This window comes from Schistocerca serialis, chromosome 5, assembly GCF_023864345.2.
Source record: "Schistocerca serialis cubense isolate TAMUIC-IGC-003099 chromosome 5, iqSchSeri2.2, whole genome shotgun sequence".
Lineage (NCBI taxonomy): Eukaryota > Metazoa > Arthropoda > Insecta > Orthoptera > Acrididae > Schistocerca > Schistocerca serialis.
In genome coordinates, this window is record NC_064642.1 from 841521035 (window position 1) to 841543889 (window position 22855).

Sequence of the window (22855 nt, forward strand, 5' to 3'; positions counted from 1 at the left end):
CCTTTTATATTCAATTCCGATGCATTTTCTGCGTTTTGTCGTCAAGAAGAAGGTCCACCGGATACAGTAAACCAGAAGTGAAGCATCGGAATCTAAAACCGGTCTCACAGGAAAGGTTCAAAGCATAGACAGTAAGGAGAGCCAGTCTTCTTGTACTTGAGTCGGCATTGTGCCATTTGTATTTAATTCCGATGCAATTTATGTTTCATCGTCAATAAGAAGGTCAGAGGGATACAGTAAACCTGAAGTGAAGCATCGGAATCTATAACTAGTGTCACAGGAATGGTTCAAAACATAGACAGTAAGACGAATCAGTTTTCTTGTACTTAAGTCGGTATTGTGCCTTTTGTATTTAATTCCGATGCAATTTCTGTGTTTCGTCGTCAGTGAGAAGGTCAGAGGGATACAGTAAACTCGAAGTGAAGCATCGGAATCTATAACTAGTGTCACAGGAATGGTTCACAACATATACTGTAAGAAGAGTCAGTTTTCTTGTACTTTAGTCGGCATTGTGCCTTTTCTATTTAATTCCGATGCAATTTCTGTGTTTCGTCGTCAATAAGAATGTCCACGGGATACAGTAAACCTGAAGTGAAGCATCGGAATCCTAAAACGGTCTCACAGTAAAGGTTCATAACATAGACAGTAAGAAAAGCCAGTCTTTTTGTATTTGAGTCTGCGTTGTGCATTTTGTATTTAATTCCGGTGCAATTTCTGTGTTTCATCGTCAATAAGAAGGTCAGCGGGATTCAGTAAGCCTGAAGTGAAGATTCGGAATCTATAACTAGTGTCACAGGAATGGTTCAAAACATAGACAGTAAGAAGAGTCAGTCTTCTTGTACTTAAGTCGGCATTTTGCCTTTTGTATTTAATTCCGATGCAATTTCTGTGTTTCATCGTAAATAAGAAGGTCAGAGGGATACAGTAAGCTTGAAGTGAAGCATCGGAATCTATAACTAGTGTCACAGGAATGGTTCCAAACAAAGACAGTAAGAAAAGTAAGTTTCTTTCTACTTAAGTCGGCAATGTGCCTTTTGTGTTTAATTCCGATTCAATATCTGTGGTTCATCATCAATGAGAAGGTCAGAGGGATACAGTAAGCTTGAAGTCAAGCATCGGAATCTATAACTAGTGTCACAAGAATGGTTCAAAACGAAGACAGTAAGAAGAGTCAGTTTTCCTGTACTTAAGACGGCATTGTGCCTTTTGTATTTACTTCCGGTGCAATTTCTGTGTTTCATCGTCATTAAGAAGGTCAGAGGGATACAGTAAACCTGAAGTGAAGCATCGGAATCTAAAACCGGTCTCACATGAAAGGTAGAAACATAGACAGTAAGAAGAGCCAGTCTCCTTTTACTTGAGTCGGCATTGTGCCTTATGTATTTAATTCCGATGCAATTCTTGTGTTTCATCGTCAATAAGACGGTCAGAGGGATACAGTAAACCCGAAGTGAAGCATCGAAATGTATTACTAGTGTCACAGGAATGGTTCAAAACATAGACATTAAGAAGAGTCAGTTTTCTTGTACTTAAGTCGGCATTGTGCCTTTTGTATTTAATTCCGATGCAATTTTTGTGTTTCATTGTGAATAAGAAGGTCAGAGGGATACAGTAAACCTGAATTAAAGCATCGGAATCTATAACTAGTGTCATAGGAATGGTTTAAAACATAGACAGTAAGAAGAGCCAGTCTTCATGTACTTGAGTCGGCATGGTGCCTTTTGTATTTAATTCCGATGCAATTTCTGTGTTTCGTCGTCAATAATAAGGTCCAAGGGATACAGTAAACCTGAAGTGAAGCATCGGAATCTAAAACCGGTCTCACAGGAAAGGTTCATAACATAGACAGTAAGAAGAGCCAGTCTTCTTGTATTTGAGTCGGCATTGTGCCTTTTGTATATAATTCCGATGCAATTTCTGTGTTTCATCGTCAATAAGAAGGTCAGCGTGATTCAGTAAGCCTGAAGTGAAGAATCGGAATCTATAACTAGTGTCACAGGAATGGATCAAACATAGATAGTAAGAAGAGTCAGTTTTCTTGTACTTATGTCGGCATTGTGCCTTTTGTACACTCCTGGAAATTGAAATAAGAACACCGTGAATTCATTGTCCCAGGAAGGGGAAACTTTATTGACGCATTCCTGGGGTCAGATACATCACATGATCCCACTGACAGAACCACAGGCACATAGACACAGGCAACAGAGCATGCACAATGTCGGCACTAGTACAGTGTATATCCACCTTTCGCAGCAATGCAGGCTACTATTCTCCCATGGAGACGATCGTATAGATGCTGGATGTAGTCCTGTGGAACGGCTTGCCAAGCCATTTCCACCTGGCGCCTCAGTTGGACCAGCGTTCGTGCTGGACGTGCAGACCGCGTGAGACGACGCTTCATCCAGTCCCAAACATGCTCAATGGGGGACAGATCCGGCGATCTTGCTGGCCAGGGTAGTTGACTTACACCTTCTAGAGCACGTTGGGACGTGCATTATCCTGTTGGAACAGCAAGTTCCCTTGCCGGTCTAGGAATTGTAGAACGGTGGGTTCGATGACGGTTTGGATGTACCGTGCACCATTCAGTGTCCCCTCGACGATCACCAGTGGTGTACGGCCAGTGTAGGAGATCGCTCCCCACACCATGATGCCGGGTGTTGGCCCTGTGTGCCTCGGTCGTATGCAGTCCTGATTGTGGCGCTCACCTGCACGGCGCCAAACACGCAAACGACCATCATTGGCACCAAGGCAGAAGCGACTCTCATCGCTGAAGACGACACGTCTCGATTCGTCCCTCCATTCACGCCTATCGCGACACCGCTGGAGGCGGGCTGCGCGATGTTTGGGCGTGAGCGGAATACGGCCTAACGGTGTGCGGGACCATAGCCCAGCTTCATGGAGACGGTTGCGAATGGTCCTCGCCGATACCCCAGGAGCAACAGTGTCCCTAATTTGCTGGAAGTGGCGGTGCAGTCCCCTATGGCACTGCGTAGGATCCTACGGTCTTAGCGTGCATCCGTGCGTCGCTGCAGTCCGGTCCCAGGTCGACGGGCACGTGCACCTTCCGCCGACCACTGGCGACAACATCGATGTACTGTGGAGGCCTCACGCCCCACGTGTTGAGCAATTCGGCAGTACGTCCACCCGGCCTCCCGCATTCCCCACTATACGCCCTCGCTCTAAGTCCGTCAACTGCACATACGGTTCACGTCCACGCTGTCGCGGCATGCTACCATTGTTTTAGACCGCGATGGAGCTCCGTATGCCACGGCTAACTGGCTGACACTGACGGCGGCGGTGCACAAATGCTGCGCAGCTAGCGCCATTCGACGGCCAACACCGCGGTTCCTGGTGTGTCCGCTGTGCCGTGCGTGTGATCATTGTTTGTACAGCCCTCTCGCTGTGTCCGGAGCAAGTATGGTGGGTCTGACACACCGGTGTCAGTGTGTTCTATATTCCATTTCCAGGAGTGTATATAATTCCGATGCAATTTCTGTGTTTCATCGTCAACAAGAAGGTCAGACTGATACAGTAAACATGAAGTGAAACATCGGAATCTATAACTAGTGTCACAGGAATGGTTCAAGACATAGACAGTAAGAAGAGTCAGTTTTCTTGTACTTAAGTCGTCATTGTGCCTTTTGTATTAAATTCCGATGCAATTTCTGAGTTTCATCGTCAATAAGGAGGTCGGAGGGATACAAAAACCTGAAGTGAAGCATCGGAATCTATAACTAGTGTCACAGGAGAGGTTCAAAACATAGACAGTGAGAAGGGCCAGTCTTCTTGTACTTGGTCGGCATTGGGACTTTTGTATTTAATTCCGATGCAGTTTCTGCGTTTCATCGTCAATAAGAAGGTCAGAGGGATACAGTAAGCTTGAAGTGAAGCATCGGAATATATAACTAGTGTCACAGGAATGGTTCAAAGCATAGACAGTAAGAAGAGTCAGTTTTCTTGTACTTAAGTGGGCATTGTGTCTTTTGTTTTCAATTCCGATGAAATTTCTGTGTTTCATCGTCAATAAGAAGGTCAGAGGGATACAGTAAACCTGAAGTGAAGCATCGGAATCTAAAACTAGAGTCACAGGAATGGTTCAAAGTATATACAGCAAGAAGAGTCAGTTTTCTTGTACTTTAGTCGGCATTGTGTTTTTTGTTTTTAATTCCGATGAAATATCTGTGTTTCATCGTCCATAGGAAGGTCAGAGGGATACAGTAAACCTGAAGTGAAGCATCGGAATCTATAACTAGTGTCACAGGAAAGGTTCAAAACATAGACAGTGAGAAGAGCCAGTCTTCTTGTACTTGAGTCGGCATTGGGACTTTTGTATTTAATTCCGATGCAATTTCTGTGTTTCATCGTCAATAAGAAGGTCAGAGGGATACAGTAAACCTGAGGTGAAGCATCGGAATGTATAACTAGTGTCACAGAAATGGTTCAAAACATAGACAGTAAGAAAAGTCGGCATTGTGCATTTTGTATTTAATTCCGATACAATTTTTGTGTTTCATCGTCAATAAGAAGGTCAGAGGGATACAGTAAACCTGAATTGAAGCATCGGAATCTATAACTAGTGTCACAGGAATGGTTTAAATCATAGACAGTAAGAAGAGCCAGTCTTCTTGTATTTAATTCCGACGCAATTTATGTGTTTGATCGTCAATAAGGAGGTCCGAGGGATACAGTAACCTGAAGTGAAGCATCGGAATCTATAACTAGTGTCACAGGAATGGTTCAAAACATAGAAAGTAAGAAGAGTCAGTTTTCTTGTACTTAAGTCGGCATTGAGCCTTTTGTATTTAATTCCGATGCAATCTCTGTGTTTCATCGTCAATAAGAAGGTCAGAGGGATACAGAAAACCTGAAGTGAGGCATCGGAATCTATAAGTCGTGTTACAGGAATGGTTCAAAACATAGACAGTCAGAAGAGTCAGTTTTCTTGTACTTAAGACGGCATTGTGCCTTTTGTATTTAACTCCGATGCAATATCTGTGTTTCATCGTCAATAAGAACGTCAGAGGGATACAGTAAACCTGATGTGAAGCATCGGAATCTATAAATAGTGTCACAGGAATGGTTTAAATCATAGACAGTAAGAAGAGTCACTTCTCTTGTACTTAAGTAGGCATTGTGCTTTTTTATTTAATTCCGATGAAATTTCTGTGTTTCATCGTCAATAAGAAGGTCAGAGGGATACAGTAAACCTGAAATGAAGCATCTGAATCTATAACTAGCGTCACAGGAATGGTTCAAAACATAGATAGTGAGATGAGTCAGTTTACTTCTACTTAAGTCGGCATTTTGCCTTTTGTATAAAATTACGATGCAATTTCTGTGTTTCATCGTCAATAAGGAGGTCAGACTGATACAGTAAACATGAAGTGAAGCATCGGAATCTATAACTAGTGTCACAGGAATGGTTCAAAACATAGACAGTAAGAAGAGTCAGTTTTCTTGTACTTAAGACGGCATTGTGCCTTTTGTATTTAATTCCGAAGCAATTTTTGTGTTTCATCGTCAATAAGAAGGTCATAGGGATACAGTAAAACTGAATTGAAGCATCGGAATCTATAACTAGTGTCACAGGAATGGTTTAAAACATAGACAGTAAGAAGAGCCTGTCTTCTTGTACGTGAGTCGGCATTGTGCCTTTTGTACTTAATTTCGATGCAATTTCTGTGTTTCATCGTCAATAAGGAGGTTAGAGGGATACAGTAAACCTGTAGTGAAGCATCGGAATCTATAACTAGTGTCACAGGAATAGTTCAAAACATAGAAAGTAAGAAGAGTCAGTTTTCTTGTACATAAGTAGGCATTGTGCCTTTTGTATTTAATTCCGATGCAATTTCTGTGTTTCGTCGTGAATAATAAGGTCCAAGGGATACAGTAAACCTGAAGTGAAGCATCGGAATCTAAAACCGGTGTCACAGGAAAGGTTCATAACATAGACAGTAAGAAGTGCCAGTCTTCTAGTATTTGAGTCGGCATTGTGCCTTTAGTATTTAATTCCGGTGCAATTTCTGTGTTTCATCGTCAATAAGAAGGTCAGCGGGATTCAGTAAACCTGAAGTGAAGAATCGGAATCTATAACTAGTGTCACAGGAATGGTTCAAAGCATAGACAGTAAGAAGAGTCAGTTTTCTTGTACTTAAGTGGCCATTGTGTGTTTTGTTTTTAATTCCGATGAAATTTCTGTGTTTCATCGTCAATAAGAAAGTCAGAGGGAAACAGTAAACCTGAAGTGAAGCACCGGAATCTATAACTAGTGACACAGGAATGGTTCGAAGTATATAAAGCAAGACGAGTCAGTTTTCTTGTACTTAAGTCGGCATTGTGCCTTTTGTATTTAATTCCGTTGCAATTTCTGTGTTTCATCGTCAATAAGAAGGTCAGAGGGATACAGTAAACCTGAAGTGAAGCATCCGAATGTATAACTAGTGTCACAGGAATGGTTCAAAACATAGACAGTAAGAAGAGTCAGTTTTCTTTCACTTATGTCGGCATTGTGCCTTTTGTATTTAATTCCGATGAAATTTCTGTGTATCGTCGTCATCAAGAAGGTCCAAGGGATACAGTAAACATGAAGTGAAGCTTCGGAATCTATAACTAGTGTCACAAGAATAATTCAAAGCATAGGCAGTAAGAAAAGTCAGTTTTCCTGTACCTAAGACGACATTGTGCCTTTTGTATTTAATTCCGATGCAATATCTGTGTTTCATCGTCAATAATAAGGTCCAAGGGATACAGTAAACCTGAAGTGAACCATCGGAATCTAAAACCGGTCTCACAGGAAAGGTTCATAACATACACAGTAAGAAGAGCCAGTCTTCTTGTATTTGAGTCGGCATTGTGCCTTTTGTATTTAATTCCGATGCAATTTCTGAGTTTCATCGGCAATAGGAAAGTCAGCGGGATTCAGTAAACCTGAAGTGAAGAATCGGAATCTATAACTAGTGTCACAGGAATGGTTCAAAGCATTGACAGTCAGAAGAGTCAGTTTTCTTGTACTTAAGACGGCGTTGTGCCTTTTGTATTTAACTCCGATGCAATATCTGTGTTTTATCGTCAATAAGAAGGTCAGAGGGACACAGTAAACCTGAAGTGAAGCATCGGAATCTATATATAGTGGCACAGGAATGGTTCAAATCATAGACAGTAAGAAGAGTCACTTCTCTTGTACTTAAGTTGCCATTGCGCTTTTTTAATTCCGATGAAATTTCTGTGTTTCATCGTCATCAAGAAGGTCAGAGGGATACAGTAAACCTGAAGTGCAGTATCTGAATCTATAACTAGTGCACAGGAATGGTTCAATACATAGATTGTGAGATGAGTCAGTTTACTTCTACTTAAGTCGGCATTTTGCGTTTTGTTTAAAATTACAATGCAATTTCTGTGTTTCATTGTCAATAAGAAGTTCAGACTGATACGGCAAACATGAAGTGAAGCATCGGAATCTATAACTTGTGTCACAGGAATGGTTCAAAACATAGACAGTAAGAAGAGTCAGTTTTCTTGTACTTAAGTCGTCATTGCGCCATTTGTATTTAATTCCGATGCTATTTCTGTGCTTCATCGTTAATAAGAAGGTCAGAGGGATACAGTAAGCTTGAAGTAAAACATCGAAATATATAACTAGTGTCACAGGAATGGTTCAAAACACAGACAGTAAGAAGAGACAGTTTTCTTGTACTTAAGACGGCATTGTGCATTTTGTGTTTAATTCCGATGCAATTTCTGTGTTTCATCGTCAATAAGAAGGTCAGAGGGATACAGTAAGCTTGAAGTGAAGCATCGGAATATATAATTAGTGTCACAGGAATGGTTCAAAACATAGACAGTAAGACGAGTCAGTTTTCTTGCACTTAAGTGGGCATTGTGACTATTGTATTTAATTCCGATGAAATTTCGGTGTTTCATCGTCAATACGAAGGTGAGAGGGATACTGTAAATCTGAAGTGAAGCATCTGAGTCTTTAACTAGTGTGACAGGAGTGGTTCAAAAAATAGACAGTAAGAAGATTCAGTTTTCGTGTACTTAAGACGGCATTGTGCCTTTTGTATTTAATTCCGATGCAATATCTGTGTTTCATCGTCAATAAGAAGGTCAGAGGGATACAATAAACATGATGTGAAGCATCGAAATCCATAACTAGTGTCACAGGAATGGTTCAAAACATAGACAGTAAGAAGAGTCAGTTTTCTTGTACTTAATTAGGCATTGTGCATTTTGTATTTAATTCCGATGCAATTTCTGTGTTTCATCGTCAATACGAAGGTCAGAGGGATACAGTAAAACTGAATTGAAGCATCGGAATCTATAACTAGTGTCACAGGAATGGTTTAAAACATAGACATTAAGAAGAGCTATCTTCTTGTACTTGAGTCGGCATTGTGCCTTTTGTACTTAATTCCGATGCAATTTCTGTGTTTAATCGTCAATAAGGAGGTCAGAGGAATAGAGTAAACCTGAAGTGAAGCATCGGAATTTATAACTAGTGTCACTGGAATGGTTCAAAACATAGAAAGTAAGATGAGTCAGTTTTTTTGTACTTAAGTTCGCATTTTGCCTTTTGTATTTAATTCCGGTGCAATTTCTGTGTTTCGTCGTCAATAATAAGGTCCAAGGGATACAGTAAACCTGAAGTGAAGCATCGGAATCAAAACCGGTGTCACAGGAAAGGTTCATAACATAGACAGTAAGAAGAGCCAGTCTTCTTGCATTTGAGTCGGCATTGTGCCTTTTGTATTTAATTCCGATGATATTTCTGTGTATCATCGTCAAAAAGAAGGTCAGCGGGATTCAGTAAACCTGAAGTGAAGAATCGGAATCTATAACTAGTGTCACAGGAATGGTTCAAGGCAGAGACAGTAAGAAGATTCAGATTTCTTGTACTTAATACGGCATTATGCCTTAGGATTTAATTCCGGTGCAATTTCTGTGTTTCATCGTCAATAAGAAGGTCAGAGGGATACAATCAACCTGATGCGAAGCATCGGAATCTATAACTACTGGCACAGCAATGGTTCCAAGCATAGACAGTAAGTAGGGTCAGTTATCTTGTACTTAAGTAGGCATTGTGCTTTTGTATTTAATTCCGATGCAATTTCTGTGTTCCATCGTCAATAAGATCGTCAGAGGGTACAGTAAACCTGAAGTGAAGCATCGGAATCCATAACTAGTGTCACAGGAATGGTTCAAAACATAGACAGTAAGAAGAGTCAGTTTTCTTGTACTTAATTAGGCATTGTGCATTTTGTATTTAATTCCGATGCAATTTCTGTGTTTCATCGTCAATACGAAGGTCAGAGGGATACAGTAAAACTGAATTGAAGCATCGGAATCTATAACTAGTGTCACAGGAATGGTTTAAAACATAGACATTAAGAAGAGCTATCTTCTTGTACTTGAGTCGGCATTGTGCCTTTTGTACTTAATTCCGATGCAATTTCTGTGTTTAATCGTCAATAAGGAGGTCAGAGGAATAGAGTAAACCTGAAGTGAAGCATCGGAATTTATAACTAGTGTCACTGGAATGGTTCAAAACATAGAAAGTAAGATGAGTCAGTTTTTTTGTACTTAAGTTCGCATTTTGCCTTTTGTATTTAATTCCGGTGCAATTTCTGTGTTTCGTCGTCAATAATAAGGTCCAAGGGATACAGTAAACCTGAAGTGAAGCATCGGAATCAAAACCGGTGTCACAGGAAAGGTTCATAACATAGACAGTAAGAAGAGCCAGTCTTCTTGCATTTGAGTCGGCATTGTGCCTTTTGTATTTAATTCCGATGATATTTCTGTGTATCATCGTCAAAAAGAAGGTCAGCGGGATTCAGTAAACCTGAAGTGAAGAATCGGAATCTATAACTAGTGTCACAGGAATGGTTCAAGGCAGAGACAGTAAGAAGATTCAGATTTCTTGTACTTAATACGGCATTATGCCTTAGGATTTAATTCCGGTGCAATTTCTGTGTTTCATCGTCAATAAGAAGGTCAGAGGGATACAATCAACCTGATGCGAAGCATCGGAATCTATAACTACTGGCACAGCAATGGTTCCAAGCATAGACAGTAAGTAGGGTCAGTTATCTTGTACTTAAGTAGGCATTGTGCTTTTGTATTTAATTCCGATGCAATTTCTGTGTTTCATCGTCAATAAGAAGGTCAGAGGGATGCAGTGCACCTGAAGTGAAGCATCAGAATCTATAACTAGTGTCACAGGAATGGTTCAAAACATCGACAGTAAGAGGAGTCAGTTTTCTTGTACATAAGTAGGCATTGTGCCTTTTGTATGTAATTCCGATGCAATTTCTGTGTTTCATCGTCAATAAGAAGGTCAGACTGATACAGTAAACATGAAGTGAAGCATCGGAATCTATAACTAGTGTCGCAGGAATGGTTCAAAACATAGAAAGTAAGATGAGTCAGTTTTTTTGTACTTAAGTTCGCATTGTGCCTTTTGTATTTAATTCCGGTGCAATTTCTGTGTTTCGTCGTCAATAATAAGGTCCAAGGGATACAGTAAACCTGAAGTGAAGCATCGGAATCAAAACCGGTGGCACAGGAAAGGTTCATAACTTAGACAGTAAGAAGAGCCAGTCTTCTTGTATTTGAGTCGGCATTGTGCCTTTTGTATTTAATTCCGATGATATTTCTGTGTATCATCGTCAAAAAGAAGGTCAGCGGGATTCAGTAAACCTGAAGTGAAGAATCGGAATCTATAACTAGTGCCACAGGAATGGTTCAAGGAAGAGACAGTAAGAAGAGTGAGTCTTCTTGTACTTAAGTCGTCATTGAGCCATTTGTATTTACTTCCGATGCAATTTCTGTGTTTCATCGTCAATAAGAAGGTCAGATGGATACAGTAAGCTTGACGTGAGGCATCGGAATAAATAACTAGTGTCACAGGAATGGTTCAAATCATAGACAGTAAGACGAGTCAGTTTTCTTGTACTTAAGTGGGCATTGTGTCTTTTGTATTTAATTCCGATGAAATTTCTGTGTTTCATCGTCAATAAGAAGGTCAGAATGATACAGTAAACCTGAAGTGAAGCATCGGAATCTATAACTAGTGTCACAGGAATGGTTCAAAACATAGACAGTAAGATGATTCAGATTTCTTGTACTTAAGCCGGCATTATGCCGTAGGATTTAATTCCGATGCAATATCTGTGTTTCATCGTCATTAAGAAGGTCAGAGGGATACAATAAAGCTGATGCGAAGCATCGGAATCTATAACTACTGGCACAGCAATGGTTCAAAGCATAGACAGTAAGAAGAGTCAGTTATCTTTTACTTAAGTAGGCATTGTGCTTTTGTATTTAATTCCGATGCAATTTCTGTGTTTCATCGTTAATAAGAAGGTCAGAGGGATGCAGTACACCTGAAGTGAAGCATCAGAATCTATAACTAGTGTCACAGTAATGGTTCAAAGCATAGACAGTAAGGGGAGTCAGTTTTCTTGTACTTAAGTAGGCATTGTGCCTTTTGTATGTAATTCCGATGCAATTTCTGTGTTTCATCGTCCATAAGAAGGTCAGACTGATACAGTAAACATGAAGTGAAGCATCGGAATCTATAACTAGTGTCACAGGTATGGTTCAAAACATAGACAGTAAGAAGAGGCAGTTTTCTTGTACTTAAGTCGGCATTGTGCCTTTTGATTTAATTCTGATGCAATATCTGTGTTCCATCGTCTATAAGAAGGTCAGAGGGATACTGTAAACCTGAAGTGAAGCATCGGAATCTATAACTAGCGTCACAGGAATGGTTCAAAACATAGAGAGTAAGATGAGACAGTCTTCTTGTACTTAACTCGGCATTGAGCCTCTTGTATTTAATTCCGATGCAATTTCTGTGTTTCATCGTCAATATAAGGTCAGAGGGATACAGTAAACCTGAAGTGAAGCATCGGAATCTATAACTAGTGTCACAGGAATGGTTCAAAACATAGACAGTAAGAAGAGTCAGTTTTCTTGTACTTAAGTCGGCATTGTGCCTTTTGAATTTAATTCCGATGCAAATTCTGTGTTTCATCGTCAATATAAGGTCAGAGGGATACAGTAAACCTGAAGTGAAGCATCGGAATCTATAACTAGTGTCACAGGAATGGTTCAAAACATAGACAGTAAGAAGAGTCAGTTTTCTAGTACTTAAGTAGGCATTGTGCCTTTTGTATCTAATTCCGATGCAATTTCTGTGTTTCATCGTCAATATAAGGTCAGAGGGATACAGTAAACCTGAAGTGAAGCATCGGAATCTATAACTAGTGTCACAGGAATGGTTCGAAACATAGACTGTAAGAAGAGTCAGTTTTCTTGTACTTATGTTGGCATTGTCCCATTCATATTTAATTCCGATTCAATTTCTGTGTTTCATCGTCAATAAGATCGTCAGAGGGTACAGTAAACCTGACGCGAAGCATCGGAATCTATAACTGGTGTCACTGGAATGGTTCAAAACATAGACAGTAAGAAGAGTCAGTTTTCTAGTACTTAAGTAGGCATTGTGCTTTTTGTATTTAATTCCGATGCAATTTCTGTGTTTCATCGTCAATAAGAAGGTCAGAGGGATACAGTAAACCTGAAGTGAATCATCGAAATCTATAACTAGTGTCACAGGAATGGTTCAAACACAGACAGTAAGAAGAGTCAGATTTCTTGTACTTAAGTCGACATTGTGCCTTTTGTATTTAATTCCGTTGCAATTTCTGTGTTTCATAGTGAATACGAAGGTCAGAGGGATACAGTAAACCTGAGGTGAAGCATCGGAATCTATTACTAGTGTCACAGGAATGGTTCATAACATAGACAGTAAGAAGAGTCAATTTTCGTGTACTTAAGTCGGCATTGTGCCTTTTCTATTTAATTCTGATGCAATTTCTGCGTTTCATAGTCAATAAAAAGGTCAGAGGGATACGGTAAACCTGAAGTGAAGCATCGGAATCTATAACTAGTGTCACAGGAATGGTTCAAAACATAGACAGTAACAAGAGTAAGTTTTCTTGTACTTAAGTCGGAATTGTGCCCTTTGTATTTAATTCCGTTGAAATTTCTGTGTTTCATCGTCAATAAGAAGGTCAGAGGGATACAGTAAACCTGAAGTGAAGCATCGGAATTTATAACTATGTCACATGAATGGTTCAAAACATAGACAGTAAGAAGAGTCAGTTTTCTTGTACTTAAGTCGGCATTGTGCCTTTTGTATTTAATTCCGATGCAATCTCTGTGTTTCCTCGTCAATAAGAAGGACAGAGGGATACAGTAAACCTGAAGTGAAGCATCGGAATCTATAACTAGTTTCACAGGAATGATTAAAACATAGACAGTAAGAAGAGTCAGTTTTTCCTTGTACATAAGTCGGCATTGTGCCTTTTGTATTTAATTCCGATGCAATTTCTGTGATTCATCGTCAATAAGTAGGTCAGAGGGATACAGTAAACCTGAAGTGAAGCATTGGAATCTATAACTAGTGTCACATGAATGGTTCAACTCATAGACAGTAAGAAGAGTCAGTTATCTTGTACTTAAGTCGGCATTGTGCCTTTTGTATTTAATTCCGATGCTATTTCTGTGTTTCATCGTCAATAAGAAGGTCAGAGGGATACAGTAAACCGGAAGTGAAGCCTCGGAATCTATAACTAGTGTCACAGGAATGGTTCAAAAGATAGACAGTAAGATGAGTCAGTTTTCTTGTACTTAAGTGGTCATTGTGTCTTTTGTATTTAATACCGCTTAAACTTCTGCGTTTCATCGTCAATAAAAAGGTCAGAGGGATACAGAAAACCTGAGGTGAAGCATCGGAATCTATAACTAGTGTCACAGGAATGGTTCAAAACATAAACAGTAAGAAGAGTCAGTTTTCTTGTACTTAAGACGGAATTGTGCGTTTTGTATTTCATTCCGAAGCAATTTTTGTGTTTCATCGTCAATAAGAAGGTCATAGGGATACAGTAAAACTGAATTGAAGCATCGGAATCTATAACTAGTGTCACAGCAATGGTTCAAAGCATAGACAGTAAGGGGAGTCAGTTTTCTTGTACTTAAGTAGGCATTGTGCCTTTTGTATGTAATTCCGATGCAATTTCTGTGTTTCATCGTCCATAAGAAGGTCACACTGATACAGTAAACATGAAGTGAAGCATCGGAATCTATAACTAGTGTCACAGGTATGGTTCAAAACATAGACAGTAAGAAGAGTCAGTTTTCTTGTACTTAAGTCGGCATTGTGCCTTTTGATTTAATTCTGATGCAATATCTGTGTTCCATCGTCTATAAGAAGGTCAGAGGGATACTGTAAACCTGAAGTGAAGCATCGGAATCTATAACTAGCGTCACAGGAATGGTTCAAAACATAGAGAGTAAGATGAGACAGTCTTCTTGTACTTAACTCGGCATTGAGCCTCTTGTATTTAATTCCGATGCAATTTCTGTGTTTCATCGTCAATATAAGGTCAGAGGGATACAGTAAACCTGAAGTGAAGCATCGGAATCTATAACTAGTGTCACAGGAATGGTTCAAAACATAGACAGTAAGAAGAGTCAGTTTTCTTGTACTTAAGTCGGCATTGTGCCTTTTGAATTTAATTCCGATGCAAATTCTGTGTTTCATCGTCAATATAAGGTCAGAGGGATACAGTAAACCTGAAGTGAAGCATCGGAATCTATAACTAGTGTCACAGGAATGGTTCAAAACATAGACAGTAAGAAGAGTCAGTTTTCTAGTACTTAAGTAGGCATTGTGCCTTTTGTATCTAATTCCGATGCAATTTCTGTGTTTCATCGTCAATATAAGGTCAGAGGGATACAGTAAACCTGAAGTGAAGCATCGGAATCTATAACTAGTGTCACAGGAATGGTTCGAAACATAGACTGTAAGAAGAGTCAGTTTTCTTGTACTTATGTTGGCATTGTCCCATTCATATTTAATTCCGATTCAATTTCTGTGTTTCATCGTCAATAAGATCGTCAGAGGGTACAGTAAACCTGACGCGAAGCATCGGAATCTATAACTGGTGTCACTGGAATGGTTCAAAACATAGACAGTAAGAAGAGTCAGTTTTCTAGTACTTAAGTAGGCATTGTGCTTTTTGTATTTAATTCCGATGCAATTTCTGTGTTTCATCGTCAATAAGAAGGTCAGAGGGATACAGTAAACCTGAAGTGAATCATCGAAATCTATAACTAGTGTCACAGGAATGGTTCAAACACAGACAGTAAGAAGAGTCAGATTTCTTGTACTTAAGTCGACATTGTGCCTTTTGTATTTAATTCCGTTGCAATTTCTGTGTTTCATAGTGAATACGAAGGTCAGAGGGATACAGTAAACCTGAGGTGAAGCATCGGAATCTATTACTAGTGTCACAGGAATGGTTCATAACATAGACAGTAAGAAGAGTCAATTTTCGTGTACTTAAGTCGGCATTGTTCCTTTTCTATTTAATTCCGATGCAATTTCTGCGTTTCATCGTCAATAAGAAGGTCAGGGGGATACAGTACACCCGAAGTGAAGAATCGGAATCTATAACTAGTGTCACAATAATGGTTCAAAGCATAGACAGTAAGAAGAGTCAGTCTTCTTGTACTAAAGTCGGCATTGAGCCTTTTGTATTTAATTCCGATGCAATTTCTGTGTTTCATCGTCAATAAGAAGGTCTGAGGGATACAGTAAGCTTGAAGTGAAGCATCGGAATCTATAACTAGTGTCACAGGAATGAATCAAAGCATAGACAGTAAGAAGAGTCAGTTTTCTTGTACTTAAGACGGCATTGTGCCTTTTGTATTTAATTCCGATGCAATATCTGTCATTCATCGTCAATAAGAAGGTCAGAGGGATACAATAAACCTGATGTGAAGCATCGGAATCTATAACTAGTGGCACAGTAATGGTTCAAATCATAGACAGTAAGAAGAGTCAGTTATCTTGTACTTATGTAGCCATTGTGCCTTTTGTATTTAATTCCGATGCAATTTCTGAGTTTAATCGTCAATAAGGAGGTCGGAGGGATACAGTAACCTAAAGTGAAGCATCGGAATCTACAACTAGTGTCACAGGAATGGTTCAAAACATAGACAGTAAGAAGAGTCAGTCTTCTTGTACTTAAGTCGGCATTGTGCCTTTTGTATTAATTTCCGATGCAATTTCTATGTTTCATCTTCAATAAGAAGGTCCGAGGGATACAGTAAACCTGAAGTGAAGCATCGGAAACTATAACTAGTGTCACAGGAGTGGTTCAAAAGCTAGACAGTAAGATGAGTCAGTTTTCTTGTACTTAAGTCGGCATTGTGCTTTTTGTATTTAATTCCGATGCAATTTCTGTGTTTCATCGTCTATAAGAAGGTGAGAGGGATAAAGTAAACCAGAATTGAAGCATCGGAATCTATAACTAGTGTCACAGGAATGGTTCAAAACATAGACAGTAAGAAGAGTCAGTTTTCTTGTACTTAAGTCGGCATTGTGCCTTTTGTAATTAATTCCGATGTAATTTCTGTGTTTCACCGCCAATAAGAAGTTCAGAGGGAGGCAGTGAACCTGAAGTCGAGCATTCGAATCCATAACTAGTGTCACAGGAATGGTTCAAAACATAGACAGTAAGAAGAGCCAGTCTTCTTGTACTTGAGTCGGCATTGTGCCTTTTGTATTTAATTCCGATGCAATATCTGTGTTTCATCGACAATAAGAGGGTGAGAGGGATACAGGAAAGCTGAAGTGAAGCATCGGAAACTATAACTAGTGTCACAGGAATGGTTCAAAACATAGACAGTAAGAAGAGTCAGTTTTCTTGTACTTAAGTCGGCATTGAGCCTTTTGTATTTAATTCCGATGCATTTTCTATGTTTCATCGTCAATATAAGGTCAGAGGCATACAGTAAACCTGAAGTGAAGCATCGGAATCTATAAGTAGTGTCACAGTAAGGGTCAAGACATAGACAGTAAGAAGAGTCAGTTTTCTTGTACTTATGTTGGCATTGTCCCTTTTGTATTTAATTCCGATGCAATTTCTGTGTTTCGTGGTCAATAAGAAGGTCCATGGGATACAGTAAACCTGAAGTGAAGCATCGGAATCTAAAACCGGTCTCACAGGAAAGGTTCAAAACGTAGACAGTATGAAGAGGCAGCCTTCTTGTACTTGAGTCGGCATTGTGCCTATTGTATTTAATTCCGATGCAATTTCTGTGTTTCATCGTCAATAAGAAGGTCAGAGGGATACAATAAAGCTGAAGTGAAGCATCGGAATTTATAACTAGTGTCACAGGAATGGTTCAAAACTTAGACAGTAAGAAGAGTCAGTTTTCTTGTACTTATGTCGGCATTGTGCTTTTTGTATTTAATTCCGATGCAATTTCTGTGTTTCATCGTCATAAGAAGGTGAGAGGGATACAGTAAAACTGAATTGAAGCATCGGAATCTATAACTAGCGTCACAGGAATGGTTTAAACCATAGACAGTACGAAGAGCCAGTCTTCTTGTAGTTGAGTCGGCGTTGTGCCTTTTGTTTTTAATTCCGATGTAATTTCTGTGTTACATTGTCAATAAGGAGGTCAGAGGGATACAGTAAACCTGAAGTGAAGCATCGGAATCAATAACTAGTGTCACAGGAATGGTTCAAAACATAGATATTAAGAAAAGTCAGTTTTTTTGTACTTAAATCGGCATTGTGCCTTTTGTATTTAATTCCGATGCAATTTCTGTGTTTCGTCGCCAATAATAGGGTCCAAGTGATACAGTAAACCTGAAGTGAAGAATCGGAATCTATAACTAGTGTCACAGGAATGGTTCAAAGCATAGACAGTAAGAAGAGTCAGTCTTCTTGTACTTGAGTCGGCATTGAGCCTTTTGTATTTAATTCCGATGTAATTTCTGTGTTTCATCGTCAATAAGGTCAGAGGGATACAGTAAGCTTGAAGTGAAGCATCGGAATATATAACTAGTGTTACAGGAATTGTTCAAAACATAGACAGTAAGACGAGTCAGTTTTCTTGTACTTAAGTGGACATTGTGACTTTTGTATTTAATTCCGACGAGATTTCGGTGTTTCATCGTCAACACGAAGGTCAGAGGGATACAGTAAAACTGAAGTGAAGCATCGGAATCTATAACTAGTGTCACAGGAATGGTTCAAAACATAGACAGTAAGAAGATTCAGTTTTCGTGTACTTAAGACGGCATTGTGCCTTTTGTATTTAATTCCGATGCAATATCTGTGTTTCATCGTCAGTAAGAAGGTCAGAGGAATACAATAAACCCGATGTGAAGCATCGTAATCTGTAACTAGTGGCACAGGAATGGTTCAAAACATAGACAGTAGGAAAAACCAGTCTCCTTGTACTTGAGTCGGAATTGTGCCTTTGGTATTAATTTCCGATGCAATTTCTGTGTTTCATCGTCAATAAGAGGGTGAGAGGGATACAGTAAACCTGAAGTGAAGCATCGGAATCTATAACTAGTGTCACAGGAATGGTTCAAAGCATAGACAGTGAGAAGAGTCAGTTTTCTTGTACTTAAGTAGGCATTGTGCCTTTTGTATTTAATTCCGATGCAATTTCTTTGTTTCGTGGTCAATAAGAAGGTCCATGGGATACAGTAAACCTGAAGTGAAGCATCGGAATCTAAAACCGGTCTCACAGGAAATGTTCAAAACGTAGACAGTATGAAGAGCCAGCCTTCTTGTACTTGAGTCGGCATTGTGCCTTTTGTATTTAATTCCGATGCAATTTCTGTGTTTCATCGTCAATAAGAAGGTCAGAGGGATACTATAAAGCTGAAGTGAGGCATCGGAATTTATAACTAGTGTCACAGGAATGGTTCAAAACTTAGACAGTAAGAAGAAACAGTTTTCTTGTACTTATGTCGGCATTGTGCTTTTTGTATTTAATTCCGATGCAATTTCTGTGTTTCATCGTCATAAGAAGGCGAGAGGGATACAGTAAAACTGAATTGAAGCATTGGAATCTATAACGAGTGTCACAGGAATTGTTTAAAACATAGACAGTAAGAAGAGCCAGTCTTCTTGTAGTTGAGTCGGCGTTGTGCCTTTTGTTTTTAATTCCGATGCAATTTCTGTGTTTCATCGTCAATAAGGAGGTCAGAGGGATACAGTAAACCTGAAGTGAAGCATCGGAATCAATAACTAGTGTCACAGGAATGGTTCAAAATATAGATAGTAAGAAGAGTCAGTTTTTTTGTACTTAAATCAGCATTGTCCCTTTTGTATTTAATTCCGATGCAATTTCTGTGTTTCGTCGTCAATAATAGGGTCCAAGGGACACAGTAAACCTGAAGTGAAGAATCGGAATCTATAACTAGTGTCACAGGAATGGTTCAAAGCATAGACAGTAAGAAGAGTCAATGTTCTTGTACTTAAGTCGGCATTGAGACTTTTGTATTTAATTCCGATGCAATTTCTGTGTTTCATCGCCAGTATAAGGTCAGAGGGATACAGTAAACCTGAAGTGAAGCATCGGAATCTATAACTAGTGTCACGGGAATGGTTCAAAACATAGACAGTAAGAAGAGTCAGTTTTCTTGTACTTAAGTTGGCATTGTCCCATCTGTATTTAATTCCGATGCAATTTCTATGTTTCATCGTCAATAACATCGTCAGAGGGTACAGTAAACCTGAAGTGAAGCATCGGAATAGACAACTAGTGTCACAGGAATGGTTCAAAACATAGACACTTAGATGAGTCAGTTTTCCTGTACTTGAGTAGGCATTGTGCTTTTGTATTTAATTCCGATGCAATTTCTGTGGTTCGTGGTCAACAAGAAGGTCCATGGGATACAGTAAACCTGATGTGAAGCATCGGAATTTAAAACCGGTCTCACAGGAAAGGTTCAAAGCATAGACAGTATATTGAGCCAGCCTTCTTGTACTTGAGTCGGCATTGTGCCTTTTGTATTTAATTCCGATGCAATTTTTGTGTTTCATCGTCAATAAGAAGGTCAGAGGGATACAGTAAAACTGAATAGAAACATCGGAATCTATGACTAGTGTCACAGGAATGGTTTAAAACATAGACAGTAAGAAGAGCCAGTCTTCTTGTACTTGAGTCGGCATTGTGCCTTTTGAATTTAATTCCGATACAAATTCTGTGTTTCGACATCAATAAGAAGGTCCAAGAAATACATTAAACCTGAAGTGAAGCATCGGAATCTATAACTAGTGTCACATGAATGGTTCAAAACATAGACAGTAAGAAGAGTCAGTTTTCTTGTACCTAAGTTGGCATTGTCCCTTTTGTATTTAATTCCGATGCAATTTCTGTGTTTCATCGTCAATAAGTTCGTCAGAGGGTACAGTAAACCTGATGTCAAGCGTCGGAATCTAAAACCGGTCTCACAGGAAAGGTTCAAAACATAGACAGTATGAAGAGCCAGCCTTCTCGTACTTAAGTCGGCATTGTGGATTTTGTATTTAATTCCGATGCATTTCTGTGTTTCATCGTCAATACGAAGGTCAGAGGGATACAGTCAACCTGAAGTGAAGCATCGGAATCTATAACTAGTGTCACAGGAATGGTTCAAAACATAGAAAGTAAGAAGAGTCAATTTATTTGTACTTAAGTTCGCATTGTGCCTTTTGTATTTAATTCCGGTGCAATTTCTGTGTTTCATCGTTAATAAGGAGGTCAGAGGGATACAGCAAACCTGAAGTGAAGCATCGAAATCTATAACTAGTGTCACAGGAATGGTTCAAAACATAGAGAGTAAGAAAAGTCAGTTTTTTTGTACTTAAGTTCGCATTGTGCCTTTTGTATTTAATTCCAATGCAATTTCTGTGCTTCGTCGACAATAATAAGGTCCAAGAGATACAGTAAACCTGAAGTGAAGCATCGGAATCAAAACCGGTGTCACAGAAAACGTTCATAATATAGACAGTAAGAAGAGATTGTCTTCTTGTATTTGAGTCGGCATTGTGCCTTTTGTATTTAATTCCGATGCCATTTCTGTGTTTCATCGTCAATAAGAAGGTCAGCGGGATTCAGTAAACCTGAAGTGAAGAATCGGAATCCATAACTAGTGTCACAGGAATGGTTCAAAGCATAGACGGTAAGAAGAGTCAGTCTTCTTGTACTTAAGTCGGCATTGAGCCATTTGTATTTTATTCCGATGCAATTTCTGTGTTTCATCGTCAATAAGAAGGACAGAGGGATACAGTAAGCTTGAAGTGAAGCATCGGAATAAATAACTAGTGTCACAGGAATGGTTCAAACATAGACAGTAGGACTAGTCAGTTTTCTTGTACCTAAGTGGGCATTGTGTATTTTGAATTTAATTCCGACGAAATTTCTGTGTTTCATCGTCAATAAGAAGGTCAGAGGGATACAGTACACCTGAAGTGAAGCATCGGAATCTATAACTTGTGTCACAGGAATGGTTCAAAACATAGACAGTAAGAAGATACAGATTTCTTGTACTTAAGACGGCATTGTGCCTTTTGTATTTTATTCCGATGCAATATATGTGTTTCATCGTCAATAAGAAGGTGAGAGGGATACAGTAAAACTGAATTGAAGCATCGGAATCTATAACTAGTGTCACAGGAATGGTTTAAAACATAGACAGTAAGAAGAGCCAGTCTTCTTGTAGTTGAGTCGGCATTGTGCCTTTTGTTTTTAATTCCGATGCAATTTCTGTGTATCATCCTCAATAAGGAGGTCAGAGGGATACAGTAAACCTGAAGTGAAGCATCGGAATCAATAACTAGTGTCACAGGAATGGTTCAAAACATAGATAGTAAGAAGAGTCAGTTTCTTTGTACTTAAGTCGGCATTGTGCCTTTTGTATTTAATTCCGATGCAATTTCTGTGTTTCGTCGTCAATAATAGGGTCCAAGGGATACAGTAAACCTGAAGTGAAGAATCGTAATCTATAACTAGTGTCACAGGAATGGTTCAAAGCATAGACAGTAAGAAGAGTCAGTCTTCTTGTACTTAAGTCGGCATTGAGCCTTTTGTATTTAATTCCGATGCAATTTCTGTGTTTCATCGTCAATAAGAAGGTCAGAGGGATACAGTAAGCTTGAAGTGAAGCATCGGAATATATAACTATCGTCACAGGAATTGTTCAAACATAGACAGTAAGACGAGTCAGTTTTCTTGTACTTAAGTGGACATTGTGACTTTTGTATTTAATTTCGACGAAATTTCGGTGTTTCATCGTCAATACGAATGTCAGAGGGATACAGTAAACCTGAAGTGAAGCATCGGAATCTATAACTAGTGTCACAGGAATGGTTCAAAGCATAGAAAGAAGATTCAGTTTTCCTGTTCTTAAGACGGCTTTGTGCCTTTTGTATTTAATTCCAATGCAATATCTGTGTTTCATCGTCAATAAGAAGGTCAGAGGAATACAATAAACCTGATGTGAAGCATCGAAATCTGTAACTAGTGGCACAGGAATGGTTCAAAACATAGACAGTAAGAAGAGCCAGTCTCCTTGTACTTGAGTCGGAATTGTGCTTTTTGTATTTAATTCCGATGCAATTTCTGTGTTTAATCGTCAATAAGAAGTAGAGAGGGATACAGTAAAGCTGTAGTGAAGCATCGGAATCTATAACTAGTGTCACAGGAATGGTTCAAAACATAGAGAGTAAGATGAGACAGTCTTCTTGTACTTAAGTCGGCATTGAGCATTTTGTATTTAATTCCGATGCAATTTCTGTGTTTCATCGCCAATATAAGGTCAGAGGGATACAGTAAACCTGAAGTGAAGCATCGGAATCTATAACTAGTGTCACGGTAATGGTTCAAAACATAGACAGTAAGAAGAGTCAGTTTTCGTGTACTTAAGTTGGCATTGTCCCACCTGTATTTAATTCCGATGCAATTTCTGTGTTTCATCGTCAATAACATCGTC